General features: G+C 33.6%; 1 protein-coding gene across 2 annotated transcripts in view; it reads left to right on the forward strand.

Moving 5' to 3' along the window:
- The window catches only part of NEGR1 (neuronal growth regulator 1), a 523078-nt gene that overhangs the window by 428790 nt on the left and 69936 nt on the right, over positions 1-24352 (forward strand). The gene's annotated exons all lie outside the window — the stretch shown is intronic.

Below are 24352 nucleotides of genomic sequence, written 5' to 3' on the forward strand. Positions count from 1 at the left end.
GATTTTAGCCAGCAGGAAATCAAAATAAAATGATGAAGTTAAGGTCAGTATATTCTATTCAGGACAAAACAGAAACTTTGTCAGCAGTCTTCAAGAACTGCTGAAGGGAGGTATTTTCAATGCTGATAAAATGACCATCTTTCAGCTTATCTGTAAATCATGCACAACCCAACTATTATATTTTAAAGTCTAAAATAGTTTTATTTTAACATAATTTAAATTGCAGTATTTGGATTATTATCTTGCATGAACAATCTGAACTGTCGATGCAAATACCGTTACTTTGTTCTTGCTGAGTCATTCTGCACTATTTTGCACAATACTGCTACAGGACTTTCTAAATCAGACTATATTGGTAGTAAAAACTTCCAAACAGTAAATTACAGTGCACTCCAGTACATGGTTACAAAAAAGTAACAAACAAATCCAATTGAGCTTTTTATATTGAAATGGGTAATAGAAGTGTAGCCTTTGGGCTTATAAAATAATTCTGCCTTCTAGAAGATCATTGAATTTTTTTTTACTAATTGTTCTATAGTAGGAGAAAGGCTAGTAAGAATGAAGTTAGATTTATTGACAGGTCATATTTAGGTTTTTCCATCCCTTTTTCCTGTCTAAACTTTGGGGAAGAGGTTTTTACTGTTGATTACAGAAATATTGCTATGTCTTGCTCTATAGCATCATAGTGTAGTACAATGTCATTCTAAAAGATGTTATACAGTAAAAATATTTCCATGCTGCCAGAAGCACATGGAACATGTTTGCTTCAAAAATGAAAGAAAAACTCAAAGACCCCAACCAATTTGTTTTTTCTTAAAAAAAAACTATAAACCACATCTGACCCTAAACAAACTAGCAAATTTAAATTCAGATAATTAATTTAAAAGCTACTATCAGTAATCTTGTATATGGGCAGATTAGACTGACACAATATAATGATCAATATTATTGCCAAGCAAAGAGTGAAAACCACTAGTCAGCCATGTATGGACCTAGAATGGAATGGAATAGAATAGAATAGAATAGAATAGAATAGAATAGAATAGAATAGAATAGAATAGAATAGAATAGAATAGAATAGAATTTCTTTATTGGCTAAGTGTGGTTGGACACAAAAACAATTTGTCTCCTCTTTCCTGCTCCTTGCCTCATGGTACTCCAACATGGAGGAACAACATACAAGCACCACTGCTCCACAGCTTACTTCTCTGCTGCTACTCTCAAGGTAGCTATTGCTTGGATAGCAGCAGCACTACTAACAATGTGTCTTAAAAAGGAATGTCACCAAGAATTTTTGAACTACAGATATTTAGAGGTCACATTCAGGGTTTTTTTTTAACTGTTCTCTTTTTTAACTGGGTTGTTTTTAAAAAAAAAAAAAAACTTTTCCATGGACACATTTGAAATGTAATTGACCTGTTAAGATGTCAAAAAAAATGTAAGTTCAAATACTTTTTAAAATTATTGCCCTGGATTCTGTCCTAACTAATAATTTTATTTCCTGAACTTTACTGTGAGCATTCTTAAAATTGAGAATTGTGCTTTTGAGGTTGAGCTAAAAATGCTTTGAGATAAAGAAGAAAAGCACTAGCATTATATCAGTGACTCAGCTAAACCTAAATCTGGCTGACAGATTCCCAACAGCTGCTACCAAGCACTAAGTGCATAGCACAGCAGAACTGAAAAAAGTTAAAAATGGAACTGCCACATTTTCTCAGTTTGTTTTTTTTATTTCTGTCAGCACTATGTTCCCAGCCATTGTGAGAAATGGCCAGAGCCAAACTTAATCCAAATAACATTCCAAAAATGAGAATCCTTGGCAATCTTCTATTTGTTCAACCTTTGAAAACTGTAATTTTTTTTTACTGTATTTGTTGACTATTTATCATTTTGATGCATGGCTTGCATGCAAGATTTATCACTGACATAAAGAATAGCCTAGTTGTATATGCTGTACATTTCCCTATAATTAAAAAAAATAGGAAGAATGCATATACTTATCACACAAGTTACCAGTTTCATGAGGGTAGGTGAATTCAGTGTGTGTGAACTAGCAGAGTCTTTGGTATTTTCCGACTTGTAGAAAAGACAGTGAGGCAAGTTAAACACTGCAGGAACCAAAATAGCTCTTTCTTATGGACTCCTTTAACAACATCTTGAAATGGGCTAAAGGTCATGATTCTTGGGATAAACCATCCCTCCTGAAATCTATTTATATAATGGAACAATTATAAAACAGAATTTTGATGTGTAGTTTAATACCCAAAATCATTGACAAGCCAACATGGGAAAGAATGGATGGTTTGTAAATACTTACCTGGTCAAGGCTGGCTCAGCCTTCCATTCTTCCAAGGTTGTAAAATGTGGGAGCAGTATGTTGACTCTGTAAAACTGCTTAGAGAGGGCTGTAAAGCACTGTACTTGTGTCTAAGTGCTTGTGATATTGTGTACTATCTCAGGGGGCAGGGGTGTGCATATATTTCAAAATCAAACCACTTTCTAATTTGGAATCTCAGACAGAGACATTATATTGAGAACCAGGTTACATTTTCAGGTGTTTTGCCTTGTGTGTTTAAGATACGTGTGAGTTGAAACTGCTAATATGACCTACTGAAACCATGGCTCGCTTATTAAATGAGAACAGCAACCAGGTATAGAGGTATAGTCTACTGCAGTCTCACATAAAAGTACAAAACCTTTTTTTTAACCTTCATTTTATCTTCATGCAATGAGCTTCTGGATTCTTTCAATTATTTGCTGTGACGATGCACATTCTTTTCAAATGGAGTTAATGGTTTTCAGCATGATACAAAAATAAGGCAGAGATGTTTATTTAAATATACTTCAGGAACAACCATTTGACCTTGAGGAATATAAGACACAAATCATTTTCAGACACTCAGTACCCATCTTCAAAGTATTGGCTAGCATTCCTCCTTACAGTAGATGGCAACATTTCCTACAGTAAATTTTGTCCCCCAACTAAAGTGCTGTTAACCTTCACCACCTCAAAATGACAATCCTACAAACAGGCAATTATATTTTTAAGATTTCTTTCACTTTGGCACTGCTTATACATTTCTAGGAATAAAACTAGCCCTTTCATGTGGTTCATACGCAAAGATACTGAGTGGGTGGAAACTTACTGAATCATTTTACATCTATTTTTAGTCCCCATACCACCTCGAATTTGTTTGCTTTCCCTGAAACACGAAGAGAAACTTGTGCTTTTTCACAGATTGCAAAGCCAAACTAGAAGAGCAATTTTTTTAACCTCTGGGAACTGTCTTATGGATTTTTCAACATAATCTATTTTTAAATTATATGCTTTCATCTACAATTTTCCATTCTGGGGCCTTTTATTTTTTTTCCTTCACATGTATATGCTGACTCTTAAACTGCTTAGAGAGGGTTGCAAAGCACTATGAAGTGGCATATAAGTCAGGGGTGTCAAACTCGCAACATCATGTAACGTGTCATGACCTATCGCAGCTTTTTTCCATTGCTGGCAATGGGGTGGGCACGGTTTTGCTATGATGCATCCGGCCTGTGGGCGGGCAGTTTGACACCTCTGGTCTAAGTGCTATTGCTATTAATGTTGGTAATTTTTTCTATTTCCTCTTCAAAATGTCTTCTAACATATCTGAGCCAGGTCTGAGATACAAACCAGAAATCCACTAAAAAAATTCTGTTTGTATAATAAAAATTTTTTTTTAAATATCAATTATTCAGAAAACCTTTCAAAGTGCAAATTTTGCTGACACCTTTTTAACATAAATTTATCTGATCTGTAGATACTATATGATAGTGGTGTTTTGAACCACGGCAGTTTCCATTGTTGTGGATGTTGCAAGTCTGTTCCCACAGAACTGTGTACTGGAATTCTTTTTCATCTGTATCTATGAGCACCTTGTAGGAAGCACAGGGATATCTCACAATTCAAAGGACAAGATTCCTATCTACAATATTGATAACAACTCTGTATTCCTTCACTGGAAGATTTCAGCCTCAGATAACTTGAAGTGGGGTGGGGGGATGTGTTAGGGATGTGTGTGTGTGTGTGTGTGTGTGTGTGTCTGTGTATGTTTCTTCAGTTGTAGATATGGAACAATATTGGCTTAAATGATGAATCTGCTGCTTTATCTTCATGCTTGAAAAGGGAATTTTCCATCCATTTCACATGAGAATGAAGATGCTTTGTTTTGTTTTAAATGAACTCTGCATTTCAACAGCCTTGCTCTGTTCACTGGAAACCAGTAAGATTTACTGGTTTCCAGTGAACAGAGCAAGGCTGTTGAAATGCAGAGTTCATTTAAAACAAAACAAAGCATCTTCATTCTCATGTGAAATGGATGGAAAATTCCCTTTTCAAGCATGAAGATAAAGCAGCAGATTCATCATTTAAGCCAATATTGTTCCATTATCTGGGGGAGGGGATGAGGGGGCTGTTTGTTTAGCTTTCTAATCCAGAGGAAGCCTTAACAAGTAGCTTGAGAAGTTTTGATTAAGAATATGTGGTACAAGGCAGGCAAATTACAAGGGCTCAGAAAAATTGTGTAAGGGTTGGGAACCTAATGAACAACTTGCTGAAGAGCAGTGAAGCATCCACCCTTATCTTGAAATCGAATGACAGTGGTAATTCAGAAAAAAACTCTTTCCTTAATGAGGAATGGGCACTGTTATTCACCTTTGGGGACAGTTGAACATTCTCAAAATGAATATTATTCCCATATTAATTTATATTTTTAGAGGAAATCCAGTTTATATAGCGAACAAATATTTTCAGGAAATAAATTCTATGGTTTTTTTTTTTTTTGATTCTGAGAATATCTTTACAGAAAATGCAATTAATTAGAGGGGATTCAGTTTTCTGAACCAGGAGCTGAACCTCATGCTTACCTATTGTCAGGTATTAAATACAGGTAATCTTTGATTTACAACCATTCGTTTAGTAACCATTTTTAGTTGCAACAGCATTGAAAAAGTGACATGACTATTTTTCACATTTACGACTGTTGCAGCATCCCCATGGTCATGTGATCAGAATCTGGATGCTTGGAAACTGACATGTATTTATGAAGGTTGCTGTGTTCTGAGATCATGTGATTAACTTTTGCAACCTTCTGATAAGCAACAATATGGGAAGTCTAATTCACTTAACAACTGTGACAAGAAAGCTCATAAAATGGAGCAAAACTTACTTAACAACTATTTTGCTTGGCAACAAAAATTTTGAGCTCAATTGTGGTCATAAGTCAAGGACTACCTGTACTGAAAGCCAAGAATTAATATTAACTTTCTGATTTGACTAACTTTGAAATATATATGTGCAGCACCTTTGGTTGGATGGATAGTATTAGGACCTAAATCTATTAAAACTCTAGTGTTTCTGGAAAAAAATACTTCAGTTAAAAAGCTATATAGAATGTAACGTTTGTTACCTTTTCCATTACATCTCGCAGAGACTTCAGCAGCCCTATTCAGATATTGCTGTAGATATTGATGCAGCTGATTCTGGTTTGCTTATGGGACTCACAATAGAATATTCACCAGTGAGCCACAATAAGATACAAAAATTATTCTGGGCTTACATTCTCTAATTCTTTTCATTCTCCTCCAACACAGTCATTATTTGTTTCTTTATTCAAACTGACAAACTGTGTTAAAGTTCATTGTGGTTTGTTTGAAAGAAGCCTATTTGAAACAGAAGCAGAAATGTGAAAACACCTAATAAACAAGAGCATTTGTGGCTTGTTCGTGTCATCTTAAATTAGGGTTGGGCATAATGTTTGAAGTTGGCCATTGTTACATGTTGCAATTTGTATTGACAGTTGGGAGAAATTTCCTCATGAAGACCTTTTCTTCTCAAAATGCAAACTACAACAGAGAGCAAATTGATTTGATTGAATGATTTCCATAATAAGCCTGCATTAAAGAATGCCTTCTTAACTGTTTTATCAGGCTCTCGAGAACCAAGAATAACATGTGGAAAACTTAATACCAATTTTCTTTATTGTTCTTTACCTATAGACAGAATCTTGCCAGATTGAAGAAACTGTTTGCATAAGTACAGATATACTCCAAGAAAAGCTAGGGAGAATCCATTTAAACCATCTTCCAATCAAAGTTGTTAGTGGAAAAACAGTTTCCAAGCTCCTCTGCCTTATTGTCCTCTGCCTTCTGGGAATCCAGACTACATACCACCACAGTTTTTCTGTTTGTCGAATACTCTTCCCCAAGATTCACCTGATACAATCATTTGAGTACTTGGCAAAGATACTTTTATTTTTCTATTTTTAAAACATTTATTTGTGTGCTTATAACATATAGTTGCCCATCTTATTACCGACACTTATAACATTTAATTCATGACATCTTTTTAAGTCTGATTTTTATATCTGCTAAATTTAGTTTTTATTGTGGCCATTCCTTATTTTTCTTTATTTTGTAAGCAGTCCTGGTTTTATTACTTTCTTTATTTGAAAACTAGAGAATAAAAAATGAGGTGGGGTGGGGGCGAATGATTTTTTTTTCCCTTAAGGGATTTTGGAAATGAAAGTCACAAAATCTGTTATTTGTTTGGATATGATATAGGGAAATATTATTTGTACACACTAGTGTATTACTAGAAGAAGACAGTAAAAATGGAATCAAATGGAAAATATGTATACACTAATGCTAGGTTATATATATTCATTTTTGTTGCAAAAACTTGAATCTATTATAATTTCAAAAAATTTGCTCTTTTTTTTATGGCCCAGAATTAAATTGATGACCCCACCCAAACTACTAAGAAGAAGAAAGAAACTCTTCTATGCTTCAATTTTGAATTAATTTCACAACAATGCAAAAATCTTTTATAAGATGTTGGGATCAAATGCTCTGTCTCCCACACTTGATGTAATATTGTACTATAATACCATGCTAATGAATTTGTTTTTCTCAGAATTTGATCTGGGTTATGAATGTTATCATGAAGCTCATTTCACTATGCATTTTACACAAATTTGTAACAACTCATTTGAGGGACATTGACTGCGGATTTCAATTCATCATGGGTCAGTAACACAGTAATTACATAGTAATTACCAAAGATCTAATGTTCAAATTGCCATAGAGGCAGCAACATAAGCACAGCTTGAAAAAAAAAGGTAGACTGCCTTTTGTAACATCTTATTCGCAAAATAGTTATATTTTCAGAAGTCATCTGAAAGCAAGATGTTATGAGAAATATATTGCCTACGTTAATATGGAACATAGATGTACACATGGTTTTTATCATATTTTAAATCACAATTCCAATTCTGTATTTAATTATTTCCTTACATTTAAGGGAAACAATTTTTTTAAAGTAATATATGGTGTGGTAGCAACCCCTGAAATTAGATAAAGGATCATACAGCTGTTTTAAATAGTTACGAAGAGTGCTGAATTCTTGACCTCACATTTTTCACAGTATCTCCAAATTCAAGGTGTTACATGGCTCCATCTCACAAATGTGACTCTAGATGGAGTCGAAATTTTCCTTTGGTCTTTGAATCCAAAGGATTGCATAGCTGCAGTATTGGTGTAAAGCACGGGTGTCAAACTCGTGACGTCACATGACATGTTGCGACGTATCGTGACTTTTTCCCCATTGTCGGCAATAGGGAAAAAGTCGCGATACGTCGCAACATGTGGGCGCAGTTTTGGTGTGACGCATCCAGCCCCTGGGCCAGCAGTTTGACACTCCTGGTGTAAAGTTATAAAACTGAAATCATTACTATTTATTTCTTAAAGGTATATGCCACTTTTCATTCAACAGTTTAAGGCAGTGTATTTAGCACTCTGTCCTCCAATGTTTTTCCCACCAATCACAACCCTGTGAGGTAGCTTTGGCTGTAGGACAGTAAGATGACTGAGAATGGACCTTGATTTCCCTCTGTCAGCCCAACACCATAATCACTTTGCCACAATTTCAAATTCATTAATAATTAGTTTATGAATGGTAAGTTCAAGGGTTCAAAAAGTGGAAATAACTAGAAGGCATCATCTCGTAGCATTATTCTGAATAATGCAGATTCAGACTGATGTGTTTTCATGGGAGAAAGGAGGGATAAAAACTTGGCATTTTCAGAAAATGAGAAACCTGTAACTGAATATCATCTGTTTAGAAGGAAATGTGCTTTAATTTCCTTTGTAAGGTTCAAGCTGTAACTTTGCAGTTGCTAGGGATTGGTAAGGACAATATGACATCTGTGCTATCTCATCTCTTAGACTTGCTGGGTTCTGCTATCCAATTTGAACTCCTGGCTTCCTGCACACTAACTAGCAAAACAGATGCCTTTGTTGTTCCGCGTTGTCAGACCTATACATTTTGAAGTCCCTTCCTTTTGATGGCAACAGACAGGCAAATTAACCACAACAGCTCCAAGGCTAGCTTAACTTACAGGCTGAGAGCAGGCTCCTATGAACAATGAAACAGCTAGTAGAGTCAGTAGGAGCTGTATTTTACACTATATGTGAGAATATCATTGACCTTTCTGTTACAAGAGCAATGCTATTGTCAGATCATTCAATGAAGCCCTCCTAGAAGTTATATGAGAGCAGAACTGAGTGAGTTATATTACCAATGCACCATTCGGATCACTTCAACATAATGATGTATTAAATTATGGCAATTGAACCAAAGTTTATTAAAACTGAGGTGTTTTGTTAATCATCCAAGTAACTTCTTCAATCAAAATGAAAATTTGGGGTTTAGGCAGAAAGTCAAAGATTCATGGGAATATACTGTACTAACTCTTGCTATACTACCTGCAGGGGTTTCTCCCCAAAATGAAATGCAGTATGTAAATGAAGATTCAAACATCCAGGCCAAAAGTAATAAACTTTAATAAACTTTGGTCCAGTTTCCATGAGTTAACCTTTTTAGATACTTTTGGCTTGGATGATTGAATCTTCATTTACATATTCAACATAGGGACTATCCATGTATCTTCTACATGCTGTCTTCTACAGTTACAAACAATGTTTGATTGATTATATGTTTTCCTCTGTGTCCACAGGAAGGAGTCAAAAAAAGGCAAGTTGGAGGTTATGACAGTAGGGTAAAATCCACCTCTTTTATATGCACATCAGCACTGCACACAGATACAAAGCCACAGCATTTCAATCACACTGCTAGGATTGTCATGTTGACTGATTTGACTTTACCCCCAACAGATGCCAGTGGCTTTCCCTGAGTTATTTTCTTACACAATCATCAGATTTGAAGAATGACCTCTGAGAATAAAATTGTTTAATTATTAGAGTAGTACTAATCAGATGGATATTTTAGATCAAAATTGCAAACAATTTTTCTGTGTCTTACATTATTCATGTTCTTTTTATTTATACATATTAATGCACAAATAAGCTACCAGGAGCTAGAATACTTTTTCATTCTAATTTCTTTCTCTGACAAATAGCTATAAAAATAACGTCTTAAAGGGCTGTTTCATCTGACTAATCTGAAATTTATAGTAAAGTTTTTAATGCAGATGTCATTTCTGCTTGGGAATGAGGTTGCTAATACAAAATGTCATAATATGTTTTAAGTAAGAATACTGTTAGAAACTGTAGCATTTGAAAACAAATACTGTGTCATTATAATTTTATTAAAAATAAAGGCAACGCTTTAATGTCACTGAATAAATATAATACAGAGAAAACAAGAGATAATCCTAACTTAAACATCTTCTGTAAGACTATATAACTATTTTTCAATTCAAAATTATTATAAAATCACCTGAAATGTAATGGTAAAAAAAATCTTGAAGCTAATTCTGTTCCTGATAACTATATTTGTATATGTACACAACTCTATCACATCACTCATGAGGTTTTTGACTTGTCAATATAGTCTGTAGTCTTAAATTAACTAGAGTTCTCTAATTACTAGCCAGGCCTGACCCTGCTTCCCTCAGAGCTCAGATGTTCAGGCTTTACATAATAGTAAAGTGGATTAATTGAAAGTATATCAGGGTAGATATTGTGAGAACAGTAGAGTGACATACTCAGGATTTCATATTCCAATAGATTCTGCTTTGAAGTCAGTGCAGTCAGATTAATCAAAGCTTCATTATTTTAAGATGAATATATGAAACAATTTTCCCCCACTTGAAAGTAGCAACTAACGGTCTCTTTGCAACCTCCAATCTAGTTTTTTGAAAGCTCAACATACCACATGACCCAAATATGCTTGCAGTTGATAGCAGCCTGATTTTTTCACTCTCAACTCCTAAAGTATGTTTATTAAGACTTTGAAAGAAATAACTTATCAGTGTTTCAAATAATCCAATTCTCAAAAACTGGAAAAAAATTAGCCAAAAATTCCAGTTCCACCTCTTCTGATGATATCACCATCACCTATCTATTGTTCAGAGTGGCCATTAAAAAAAAAAAGTTCACTCACAGCAGCGAAAAGGTCACATGATCTGATTTCTGCAAACAAGTCTTTATCACAGAAATATGCCACAGTAACTTTATAATTTAATAAGAGTTAGCTTATGTTTTTTCAGTTTCTTTGTTTTTGATTTTAGTGACATATGCAGTATCCATTATTGATTTTAAAAGCTTCATTGTTACAGTAATAGAATATTAAAGCATTATATTTAACATCAAAAACATGTTTTCTGGGTGGTTTCTAAAGAAAAAAGCATTTACTTACTCAGCTTTTTATTTATTAAAAAAATATGATACAACTATACAGCATTCTCTTCTATTATCTCCCTTCTGGATTTTTACAAATGACAAAACTTGTCATGCCAACTAGGTTATTTCAGATAATATATGTGCACTTTGCCACTTCATATATGTGCAAATGCTACTTCAGTCATTTATACTAAATAAATGACACTGTAAAATATGACACAAATGGGCAATTAAAATTAATCCTGTGAGTTGTTCAGGGAAACTTTAAGTTAATTTCTTCTTCTTAGTTGTTATTTATTTTTCCCCTTTAATTTTTACCTGCTAGTTCAATTATTAAGTGATTTTATATCTGGAGGTGTAATAACATTGGATCCCTATTGCCCTTTTGTTCTATTTCAAGCAGAAAGGAGAAGTATTATTTAAGAAATCCAAACTATCAATTATTTACAGGAATAAAGTATTTCATTTTACTTTTACAGAATTTCTTTGCTTAATTCATTTTATTAATAAAAACACACTATTTTCATTAATTTTTAATTCAAATTCCTAAAATTCATACTTTTAACTCTTGCTCAATATTTTTGAATTATTCTCATGATTGCAAATAAAATTTGCATGTAATGAAGAACTTGGCTATCTTTTTATTTTCTTTATAGTATTTCTTTCAGTTAATCTTAGAGTGAGGACATACCTTTATACAAACAATTCTTCAGAGTAATGAACTATCTTCAAACAAAATAAACATTTTTAGTTCTGTTTAATTTAGGTCTGTCATAGAACTGGATTACAAGTTCCGGACAGCTACTAGTTGGCACTCATATTTTATAACTGATTTTATCTATGGTGAGTGAAGAAAGGGTCGTATTTGCATGTTTATCAACACTTACATAAATCTTGTTATAAATCATTTATTAAAAGTAAATGATTGAAAAGAAACCTCTAGTATTTAGTGCTGAATGGTCATAAGAATTAGAATATATTTTTTTTTGCAAAATATTATATATTTTCTTTCTTCCATGTGATTTTCTGATTTTTCTACATATTTTTTCTAAATAGCACAATTATACACATTACTCTTTTTTGTTCAACGGATCAATATATGTACTAAGATTTTTCTAATTGTCAACAAACCATCGAGATTTGAAGGAAAGGGTTTTAAAATTTCTGATCACCACAGTAATCTTACTTATCCACTTTGATATTTATCAGTATGATGTAAATTGAAGTAGTTGCTTCAGATGGCATATTCCAAAGGCTCTGCCATAGTTCTATACTGCTGCTCCAATTTTCTTTTTTGTTGAGGAATAGAGAAGAAAGATTATCAATCAGGTAGAAAGAAGACAACGTCTGTCCCTATGATCTTGCAATTTACCAATCTAAGCAAAATAGGTCTTGTGATTCTGAGATTGTAATCCACACATGGGTTGATAACATAAAATAGCATCAAACATTCAGATTAACCTAGGATTGTGGCACTTAAGCTAATCTCTACAGCTGTGTGGATGCAAAATATCATAAAGAAGCAACACTAATGTTTGGATGGAGGGAGATAAACTGAGGCAAGCACTAAGCAACTGAATGTTGCTTAACCCTTGACCCTCAAAATTGTCTCCATATTGATTTTTCATTTGTACAGTTGCTCACAAATATCTATTTAAAACCAGATGGTGGAAACAAGATTCAGAGGAAGCAACTTTGACTATGTGCACTGCTTAGAGTCGTTATTGATTGGAGTAGTACAAGCCTGGTAAAACAAATTAGATAATCAATAATTCTGCAAACATAAATGTATTATTCTTTTCCTTGTCATAACTGCCCTCAAAATTATTCTCCCTGGCCTTACTACCCTAGTATTGGAATAATAGAAATCAAAATGCTCTCCTCTTTTCCTATTGTTAAACTTTCCATGTATTTGAATAGATGGGATAATTTAAATGTGAACCTCTCCATTCAGATGAATGGTTATTATGCAATACAAATTCTGGGACAGGATGTATGTTTTATCAAAATAAAGTCTAGAAGTTGCATATATTTACTTTTTTTCTTTTTTTCTTTTCTTTTTTAAACATCCAATCCACCTGCAATATTACCTAGTGCTTTTACATTTTACTCTTCAGAATGCAACATGATTTATATCTCTTTGGCTTCAGAGTTCTTTGATCCTGTCCTCAATTTATATTTAGTGAGGTGATAAATCAGTTTTGATTTCTCCCCAAAATTAAAACTATTAACCCTTAAGGAAAGGGGTCAGCTGTTGTGAAAAAAAAAATCCTCTGCATTAATTAAGTAAAGTGGTTTTGAAGTACAGTTTGAACACATTGAAAAAGATGAGGTCAGATTGATTATAGAAAGAACAGAAACTCATATGCACCAAGCGGACATTATATACATGGAGGACTTTTCTTTCTCTTCCTTTGACAATATCCCTTTATCTGCCGAAATCCTGAGTGCTTCTAGAATTGCACATTTTCAGATGCACATGGCAACTAAGGATTGAACCATCAACCAATTGTTGATTACATTATTCATTCTTTGTGACATGCAATACTACTTCATGCAGGCAAGGCTTAATGCATAAATCTCTTGATATCTAACTACTTCATCCCTGACACCCAGACACCAGCTAACAGGGAAATGTCCAAATACTTGATGTGATAGACAGACAGACAGACTGACTGACTGACAGATCATTTAACTGAAAACAAGAAATCCTATCTAAAGAGATGATTAACTATTACAGAATACAGAAAAACAGAGAGAGATCAACCCCTGAGGTTTTGATCTTATATCTCTTTCTCCTTTTTTTTGTGGTAATGAACTTTTCACAGCTCTTTTCATAGAGAAAAAATGTGGCAGGTCCCTATACTGCATTTATATAATGGGTGTATCTAATCTGAAGCTCTTTGCTTTCTCTCTTGCCATTTTCAGCTCCCAGACATAATAAACATCACTGTAACTTGTACTTTTATTAATAATCATGCCTCCCTCCTGCCCAATAAACCAAAGGAAAACCTTTAAGAAATGATAGCTGAAAGGCCCTGAAGATTATGAAATAAATTCTATACTAATGTATAGCATTAGTGTTCTTAAAATCACTAAGGAAGCTTATGTTTATTCCCTACTTACTTATTCATTTTATTTACACGTTCATACCAACGGTGGATTCATACCAAATCAACAATATATTGTATTAACGTTAATACAAAAAGCTTGAAAAATTATACTTGCTTTACACCAGCTGTTTTTCAAATATTATATCTTTGTTTATGATTAAGCTGTCCAATTGAAAAAATGTTGAGCAACATGCAGGTAATGTAATATGTTTATTGACTACGGGTTTATTAATTCTGTGCATCTTCAGATATTTTTTTAAGACTATGTATGTTCATACCATAGTAGTATTGTAGTATTAGAAGGTAAAATCTGCATAGAATTTAAAAGGCTATTGGTAACCCTTTATATAAGCGCTTTATTTGAAATGTGACTTTCTTCTCTTCTGACTTGGGAGACATGAGATTGTCATGGGAAGAGTTTGTTGTGGGGTGCCTCAGAAAGTTTATCAGTGGTGCCACTTTTTCAGACATTAGTTTTCCTGTTTTTGTTTTATTATTTCTACATATTGTTTCTATCCTTGGGTTGTGAGCCACCCAGAGTTTGGTTTAAGATAGGTGGCCATATACATATTTTAGGTAAATAAATACAAGCAAGAAAGGTCAGACTGCCAGGCAAGTAGCAATTTTTCTTGACACTAGCAAGATCCATAGCTTTTATGTTGCATCCCTGTGTCTAAAGGAAGCTTGATATGTAAGTCAGCTGTCCTCTGATTCTGCTAATTTATTCAAAAATAAAAATAAGAAACTCACTCAGGTTGTCATATGCTTAGGAAATAAAAAGCATCATTGTTACAATAGCACCAAAGGGTATGTGGTATCCATGCCTTTGATAGGGTATTGCCTATGTGTTGTAAGTTCCCAGTAGGCGTGAGCTTAAATGGACTCCAGAAGATGGTAGAGGACAGGAAGGCCTGAAGTAACATTGTCCATGGGGTCGCGATGAGTTGGACACGACTTCGCAACTAACAACAACAACAAATCATTATTCAATTAGTCCATACTCCTTAAAATGCGGTATAATTCTTTGGAACCCGATGAAACCTGTGTAAGATTTATATTGATCTGCCATTGGGATCCTATGTTTTGTTGCTGGGAATCCAGTAATCATTGTACTTATTTGCTAGGCAAGTTTCTGGCATTCCAATTGCTTTGTCTCAATCTTATGAGATTTTTCCACTACAGAATTAAATCAAGGATTTAGGATTTGCAATGTATGAGAAGATGTATGACTTAGATCAGGGGTGTCAAACTGCCGGCCTATGGGCCGGTTTCATCATACTGGAGCCGCGCCCACCCCATTGCCGGCAATGGCAAAAAAGCTCCGATACGTTGCGTGACATCACGTGACGTCACGAGTTTGACATGTCTGACTTAGATGTATGATTTAGTTGATTGGCAGATACCTTGATTAGTTTTTCTTTCTTAAGATTTTGCTTATCTCTGGTAACCTTGACATCTGTCCACTGTTGAATTATTTTAAGATCATTCTACTGTAAACAATATACTTGTGAGCCTTTCAATAGATACATTTTGAATCTATTTTCAGGTAGATAATAAATACATCTGTGTTTAAGTAGATTTTTTTCCGGTGGTCAATAAATGCTTGCTTCTTAACTATTTTATAATATACAGTTTCTTCTAGTAGAAATATATTAACAGATTCCAATGTTATTAATAAAATGTAGTAATAACACTTGCATTAGAGTTGGCATTAAATGATCTCTGCCTGTTCATAGAAGTATTAAGTTCAGCAAGCCGGCTCACGAAGTCAGCACACCCAGTTACAGAGCATTTGCTTGAAAGACAGGAACCTTGTATTGTTATTAGCCTACCATTAAGAAAATTATGCAAGGTGACCATTTCCACATTCTTCTCTAAAAGTGGTCTGGAGAATGCTGCTTCTTTCTTCTCACCAAAAAAAATTGGAATAAGTGCAGCAATTTAAAGACAACTATGTATATAAGTATGTGAGATTGTGTAATTTTACTCTAACACACATAATTTCTTTTTACCTCTCTTTGTTTCTCTCTGTTCTTGAAATGCCATGTTCTTCATAGCCATATATTTTCAGCAATTTGTATTAACAAGAGGAAGAACAGGGTGGGATATGTGCAAATATACTATTAAATATTATTCATTACTTCGTTATTTAAAATAAGTGATTTGTATGGCCGCTCAATTCATAAAATGCAACTCTGTAGGGTTAATAATTAATTTTAAAGAAAAAAACAAATATAAAAGAACCATACAAGCTCAATGCTTGTTGGGAAATTCTGGGGGTTTAAGTCCACACATTTTAATGTTGCTGAGATTGAGAAACACTGTTCTAAAATGTCAAGTAGCCATATTTCCCATTATATAGGAGCCTCAAAATGCTTGCTTATTTTTAGAAAATAAACCAGGAACAAGATTTTATGCTATGTAATAAGTCCCAGAGACATGGCTAAATTATTGTGTCACAGATAATACCATGAAGTGTTATCAGATATATTAAAATTAATTGTTTGATTGTTAAATAAATTTGTAATCTGTGTAGAAAATATGAGCTAATAATAACACTGGATGTTATTATTTATTCTGAAGAAATGTATTAATTTTAATTGTGCTGCAAATTAATATTCAGAGACAGTTTTAGCATATGCATATAGAATTTGCCTGAATAGAAGACTTAGTATCAAGCAAAATAGATATTTAGGAAGATAGAGCGCTATAGAAAGATAAGAAATTAAGGGAAAATTCTTTCTTCCTCTTCCACTTTTAAAATCATGCAGTCGATATTCTTTTCCTCAGTGGATACTATTTAATCACTTTCCTGTATCATCTATAAAAATCTGAATTTAGTATATAACCTATATTGTTAACTTTGGTTTGATTTGCAGGACTATTTTCTTTTTTTGAAAGATACAAGAGTTTTACTCCTACTTTCACATTAGAATTTTATACATAAGTATAAATACCTAAAGACTAAAGGGTAGGTTAACTCCCCCCAAAATTGTAATATGTGCTAAGTAAGAATGAAAATTAAATACCTCTTAGCTGCTCCCCCCCCCAATAATAGAGTGATGCCTGAATGCTGATTTGAGAAATGTTGTGATATTTCACCCTAAGAGTTGTCTGAGCAAATGAGGGGAAAATTAATACCATAGCTTCAGTCATTGGATATGATTGACAGTATATGATATGAAATAATAGTCTTTCAAAGGCTATGCATTTTAAATCCTCAAAGGAATTGCAAAGTTACTACATTTCAGGTCAAGATTTTGAGGTAGCACAATTATCAAGAAGTGCCAAAGTTGTTTCCAAGATTTTAAAAAATGTGCTAATTTAAATAAGAAATTGTCTGTCATTTTTTATTTTCTGGGGTTCTCATATAATGGATTTTATTTTAAAAAGTGCTCCAAGTGTAATGATGGCCAATTTTGGCCTGCATTTCCTTCATTTCAAAAACAGCCACATTTCAAAGAAATACTCATTTGAATTTTTTTCTTTTTAAGTTGTAATATTGAATTGTTTTGGATTTGAGTATGCTACATCAGTCTGTAAGTGAAAAAAAAATACGTTGTGACATGAAAAACAGTTCAGCACTCCTAATTTGAAAGTTAATTCTGCCAAATTAGTTTGATTTCATTCCGAACAAATCATTTAAGGACAATTAGTTTTCTATTTGTTAAAAAAAGTACTGCTAGCTGGTGCTTTCTTCATACTTGTCAGATATGATTTTTTTTCTTGTTTATTATTTTAAAAGACTCTTTGTTGAGAAACATCAAATCATTAGATTTGCTAAACCTCTGTAGTACCACATACAGCTTCTGTTACTTCAAGGAAAATTTTGTTGTTTTTATTATTCAGAATATGTTTTCTCTGGATCAAAATTGTAAAATGAGTTTTATCTATGAAGTAGATGCATTTTAACACCTGTCTTTGATTAAATTTGAACTATGTATTTGCAGTAAACAACAACAGTAAGATCCACTTTATAAGCTGTACTTAGTAATCCACTTAGCCTGATTGTACCACCAAACTAACTCAGCATAGTTGAACTTGGCTAGTACTTGAATAGTAGCTTGTCAGAAATTCCTAAGCTGTAGGATTTATTGCTAAGACTACAAAGACATATCCCTAAAGTTATTGGGAATCAAGTTTGACCCAAGAGACTATTTCCTTTTTAAAAAAAATACACAGCACAACCACCTTTGCAAACCTCAGGTAGTTTTCATGCACATTCTTTTGGAGATCCTAAGTTGGCCCTTTTATGTTGTGTGCCCAAGACTGTTGACTCTCTCATTTGATGTTTGTCTTCCATGTATAATTCATATACAAGCTGTTTTCTTTTTCCCCCTTTTATAGAAATTATTGAGCCTACCACTACTAGTCGTGTCTCAAGCTCAGGTCAGTATCCCAGTACACCCCCAAAGTATGCTTTGGTACCCTCTTTTTCCCTTTTTGAGGAATGACAATACATATGCTGTCATATCAATCTACATCCACTTGATGCTGAACAGTATTGTTTCTGATACTGCTGAGTGGTTCCTTTTCTGCTTGTGTAGTCACAGTTTGTGTTGCTCTTTGGGCAAATGCTAGTCTGCCTTCATAGATTTTTTTCATTAAAGTGCTTCTCTCTTTCTATGTGTCCTAAAGATCACCTAGCAGATGCATAGTGTTGGCACCATCTTTGCTTTTCGACTCCCTTTGTGATATTATCTGTGTTAAGTTGTTTATTGGCTGTTCTGCTATAAGCAAGGTATTTTTATGGGCTTTTGCTTTTTTCTTTCCTTTCAGCTCCTTTTTGTGAATATTATGTGCAACATTTATTGCTAAATGTTGAATGTATTAATCGGTTTAATACTATATTAATAACAGGATGGATGCTTGGCAGAGAAAACGACTTTCACTGTAGAAATCTGAACTGAGGAAAACATTACAAGTTCCAGAAATTAGGATTTATTTACAAAGCCAAACCTGAAAAAATGAAATATGACTTGATAGGAAGCTAGAATAACTCCTTGATGTTTACATCTTGTTACTACTTTTCATTATAGCCAACAATAATTTCAGTAGAATAACAGAGTTTAGGTTCAGGAAAAATAAATTATAAAATTAGGGAGAACTGGTAATATGGGAGGCACCATAGTGTAGCAATTAAGGTACTGGACTTGGATGAGGAAAGCTTTCTAGTCAATGTAAAATTTACTGAGTACCAAGGCCAGGCACTTACTCTCAGTACAAGGTATATCATGTGTTCCTTATTGTTGAAATAAAATTAGGTGAGACACACTTACACACTCCTTATTTTAAGCCCCCTTAACCTCTCAGAGGAAACAACAGAATGTACATATATCATTTTATTAACTATTTGAGGAATGTCATATTTCCTCATCTGGGCAAAATTATAATTGTGAAATCAGGTCCGACATAATATATTTCATTTTAGACTGTGCAATACTGCCAGTCTGCCAATATTAGTAATGGCCACCAGCCTGCTACAGTCTGAGTGTCCTATTGTTGGCAGTCACAGGGCTGAGGATAGTTATTAATGCAATAATTTTGTCTTGCAGTTTTGAAATTTGATATTTAGTCTATCAGTATTGATCCCTTTTTAGTAATGTATCATTTGAACTATAAAGACAGAGGTTACTGCTGCATATATATGTAGTGACCAAATCTTGACATATAGGGACACGCTACAGTAGTGGCTAGGATTTGTCTTCTTTGCTTTTTTTTTTTTTTTTTTAGATTTTTATCCTGCTTTTTTTTCATACACAAATCAAGGTAGCAAATATACATAATACTCTTTCTCCCTCCTATTTTCCCCACAACAACAAACCTGTGGTGTAAATTGGATGCAGAGAAAGTTATTAGCCCAAAGTCACCCCACTGGTTTTTCATGCCTGAGGTGGATCTAGAATTCACAGTCTCCTGGTTTCTAGGTCAGCACCTTCATCACTACACCAAACTGGTATGGGCTCTTTTTTGTTCCTAGTGCCAAGAATGAAGAAAAAAGGGAAGAACTAACTAAGGGGGAATCGTTGCTAGCAATAGGATTGAACAGCAGTATATTTATTTCTAGTGTACCAACCTAATCTCACCAAGGGAAATACAAGATGTAAAATGATTTAAAATATTTGATTGTTATTTATTTATTAGATTTATTTGCACCATTATTTTGTACAACTGAAGGTGACAGGCATAATGCTTGTTCCTCCTGTTTTCTTCACCTGTGAGGTGAGTTTGTAAATGACCCAAAGTCACCCAGATGATGTCCATATCTAAAGGAGGACTAGAACTCCCAATTTCCCATTTTTTTCTCTAATATCTGAATTGATACAGTGAAGCAGTCATAGTCTGTTGTGTTGGAGTGTAGGAGACAACCTAAGTTATGAACTTGCATTGGACCTAGAAGGTAATATTTGAACCTTATTTTCATAGAAATAATTGATATAGCACTTGCTAGGATGTACAGCTACAGCTTGTAGTGACTTTCAATTGTATGGTTCGTTCACTTTAAAAAAAATAGGAATGTGATTAATCAAGATTTGGCAAAGAAGAATGCAGTTTAGATGTTTAACTATCCTGTCATGGGGAATAAGTAATGAATGATGAGGAAGAACAAATTAGAAAATTACATAATATGGAGAGGCTTTTATTTGTTCTTTTTCTTAGAACAATTCTGATCCTGGGATTTTCATTTTCTGTTGCTAACATTGATAGTAATCTTTCTTCTTAATATTAGTTTATCACACTTTCTCTAACAGCCTCTTGGCAGCAAACATCTCTTGTTTGAAGCAGACTATTAAATCTCAGTCAACATCAGAAATATTTCAAGGCAAAAAATTTTTTAACATATGCTGAAAAAATAAACATAAATTCTTGACAATTTGACAGGCAGATGTTTCTGATGAACACTGCTGCAGCTGATGACAATTCAGAGATACTGGCACATGTGGACGTATGCTAAACCAACTTTATCTACTGAAGTTTTATAGTGAATTTTAAATGTTTATTGAAATTGACTCATGGGCAAGAACCTGAAGAATGAAATGAGGAATGTGGCAAAAAAAATGAATGCTTCCTCTTCAGTTGATTGATGGGTTTTGTCAAATAAAATTACAGGGAAACTGATAGGGTAGGAATGAAGAAAGAGATGGAGGAAAAGTCAGGTTATTGTATAAGAGATTGATCAAAAGGAATTGCATATTTGGAGAATATATCTTAACTGATAAAAATATTGGAGAACTTAGTTTAGTGATGGAACCTTTGCTTTGCATGAAAAAAAAATCCAGACTTTGCCTGGACCTTGCTCTATCCTTCTTTGGCCCAATGAATGTTCAAGTAAAATGAAGGCATTTTTCTAAAAGAGAATTTATGAACTAGATCAGGACCACCACATTAAGATTATTGCTTCACTTGCCAGCTTGCTGAAGAATCAGCATTCTTCTTCTTCATTTCTCTGCCATCAGCTGTTTTTCATGCTGTGTTAAGCCTTTTAAACTTTGCTGCCTCAAACTTTTACCAACAACGTGAGGCCATCTCACAGTATCCTTAAAGAGCACCAATCAACTTAGCTTCTTCTCTGATCCATGATAAATAGAGGTATTGGGAATTAACTTTCAAAATTGTTAACTGCTTAAAGGTATTTCTAGTATCAGTAGCTCAGTATCAGTAGCTCAGCCTTCCCTCAATATATTAGCAACTTTGCTTAATGGGATACTTTCATTTCATGTTTCATTTAAAGCTGAACTACATATCATAATACAAAACTTGGAGGCAAGAATAACTATATATTACTGCCTATGTACATGAAATTATAATATATTCTGCTACCATTTATTAATGTTTATAAAAGGAACATCTGTTGAACAAATAATTTAAAGCCTCTATTTGTGGTTTGGTTGATAATAGTTAAAATTAAAATTCCAATGGGAAATATAGTCATCTCACAAAACCCTCAAATAGCACCAATGCATAACATAATATTATATTATTGAAAACAATTATTTAATTCAGACTTGTCAAACAAGACAACTTGTGAAATTCTGAAAAGCTGTTCAAAGCAAGATTGTTATATGCATATTACATACATAATATACATACATTAATTGCTTACTTCCAAGCAATTAATGAACATATTAAAGAACTGCAGCCTATTTTAGTCCACTTAATACCTCTGCTCATTTTGATGAGTTAACTATTGATGACCAATCCCTGAATATGCTTTTCAAGGCAATGGTGCTTTGTTGTAGCTATCAGATCTTGGCAGGAAACACCGAGATGGACAGACACTAATTAGAAGCAACAACAATTTTCAATATTTCTTGCTGCCACCAAGTGGTCATCCATCATGCATGACACATGTTCTAAAAAATATGTAGAAATTTTAAAATGATCCCTGGGGGATCCATTAATGTAGGAGAAAATTCACCTTGCTAAATTGTATACATCATACATTGTCTTGGACTTTATCTGTGATATACAGCTGTGGCTGCCTTATAAACACAACTGACAAATCCTGAAAAAAAAATTGGCCAAGCTTCATTAAATTGGCAAAATAATTATTTATGTCTAGCTGTATTCAAATCATTAGCATTTAACACAACTACATTTATATTTATGGCATTTCATTCCAATGTGAAACGATTTATGAAAAAAAAAGAAAACCCGTATTTCAGATGAAGAATTGTAGCTTTTCAGAATGTTTGTATGGATAGTACTTCATATTTTAACAGATAAAATATAGGAATCCACTCTCTACCAAGGGTTTTATAAAAAAAACCTATTTTATTCAGTTTTGGAGTGGTCTATTTCTCAGACATGCTTGAAGATGATGATGATTGAACCCAACAACTATGTGTTGTGTCGTTGAGTCTCTTTTGGAATTTTCTCAAAGTAAGGACTTGTTACCATATAGGAAGTTACTATTGAAACTCAAAATTCTTGGATGTGCAAATTCCTACTCTTTATATTTTACAAGTGTTTCTATTGGTTGAAACTACTGACTGATTTCTGTAAGAGCTCAGAAGCTTAAGCTAAACTGTTTAGTAATTGGATGGGGGCATACCAGGGAATACCAAGCACACAAGTTAAAGTGAATATTTTGAAAACAACTTAAAAGAAGAAAATGACAAATTACTTCAAGACAGTATTTTGCCATTGTTGTCTTCTAGTCCTTGAAGAGGATTGCATTGATGTGCTCATGAACTCACCAGCCATTAAACTAATTTTGAGTGAGACTTTCCTTTCCTTTCTAGATTTAAAAGAGTATCAATATGGAAAAATATATTAGTAGCTACAATTCAGAACAGATCATCCTTTTCTTTTAGCGAACTATATGAAGTGTGTGTTGCTTCAATTTGGAGAGTATTTCAGTGGATGTCAAAATCTTTGGCTAACCCCAAATTGATTGGTATGTAGAGTTCCAAATTTTAGTTTGTTTATAATCAGGCATATGACAAACAAATTACAAGGTTTGCAAGCCCAAACTAAGTTGGTTAAAAATGACAAGTAGAATGGAAAAAAACTGACAATTTATGTGTTTGATCTTGATTAAAACTATGGATAAGTCAAAGCAATTTGTTTTTACCCATAAATCAAAATTGATTCAAGTTTTAAAAAACAAGCTTGTGGTAGGAAGAAACTTGTCTTTTGACCATATCAAATATATAAAACTGATAACAAAAATAGAAATGGATACAAAGAAAACAATAGGACATGTTCATAGTCAATTACCCAATCTGATCTAAATATTTTGTCCTCTTCAAAGTGGCCTTTGAAATAAAGAGTAGAGTCTTATTAGTGATATGCATGGTTCATTCCCTGCAAATGACAGTTTCTCTCGGGTGCCCCAATATTTTCCAGTTTTTAAATAACAATCTAAATTACAAACTTGTGGATTTATAGAGGAGAACCATTCACCTACTGGATATTACCTCCAATATATATTGTGTAAATCATGGCATTGTTTTCTTTATAAAGGTTGTTGCTAACCATTTTATTAAGGAGTTATGAAAAAGAATTAAAATAAATTATCCATATATTGGGGGTATTTTTCCTCTCTTTTTCTTCTGAATCAGTTCTGAAAGGAATCTACGGGAAACAATTGAGGGGAAAGTCTCCTATGAAGCACATTTTCTGGGAGCACCATTGAGAATTGATGTCTTGCTGGCTTAAACCTTTATAAAGGCTTAAACTTTTATGGAAGCCTAACAGAGTTGAGACCTTCTTAATTTCAGTGGGAGAGTTGTTGCAAAGGGCAGGTGCTTATACAAAAAAGGTGGTTGTAATAATAACTAAACTGCAATAACCTTCATGCATAAATACACATTACAGCAATAAATGTAGAAGTTAAACAAATTCAGCCTCTTTACAGCTGTTGTTATAGCTGCCTTTTGAGTAGCTCTGATATACCTTGCTACCACTGCATATCCTTCCCATTACTGCATTACCTTGTGATCGAGCCTGGCCAGCAAAAAGAATATTATATCACCACAGGATTCTTAGGAATTCTAGGACTGCAGAGGCTACCTAAATTGGATTACAAGAGATTTACACACTTTATAATTGAGTACATA

Source organism: Crotalus tigris, unplaced genomic scaffold (assembly GCF_016545835.1).
Source record: "Crotalus tigris isolate CLP2741 ecotype Arizona unplaced genomic scaffold, ASM1654583v1 scf7180000024387.2241675, whole genome shotgun sequence".
NCBI classification, from domain to species: Eukaryota; Metazoa; Chordata; class Lepidosauria; order Squamata; family Viperidae; genus Crotalus; species Crotalus tigris.